Consider the following 335-nt stretch of genomic DNA (forward strand, 5'->3'; position numbering starts at 1 on the left):
GTCAAAAATGTGTTGCTCTTGAAACTAAAGTTTCAACATTAAGTCTTGAACTTAATAAACTCAACAAGAGCAGTCACAATTTAGACAAGATCATAAAATTCCAAAGACATTCAACAGACCGTAGAGGTCTTGGCTATGCAAATAGTCGTGTGGCTAAAAATGAGAATGTCTTAGGAAAAACATTCGTGGGAAGCACTATAAAGTTTTATAAAGAACATGTCCATATTAATCCTATTTTTAAAATAAAATCTTGGACACATATACATCTACCCACTTGTTCTTACTATGATAAAATTGGTCACACACCTAACACTTGTCATATTAGAAAATATGGT

This window comes from Lupinus angustifolius, chromosome LG04 (assembly GCF_001865875.1).
Source record: "Lupinus angustifolius cultivar Tanjil chromosome LG04, LupAngTanjil_v1.0, whole genome shotgun sequence".
Taxonomy (NCBI): Eukaryota; Viridiplantae; Streptophyta; class Magnoliopsida; order Fabales; family Fabaceae; genus Lupinus; species Lupinus angustifolius.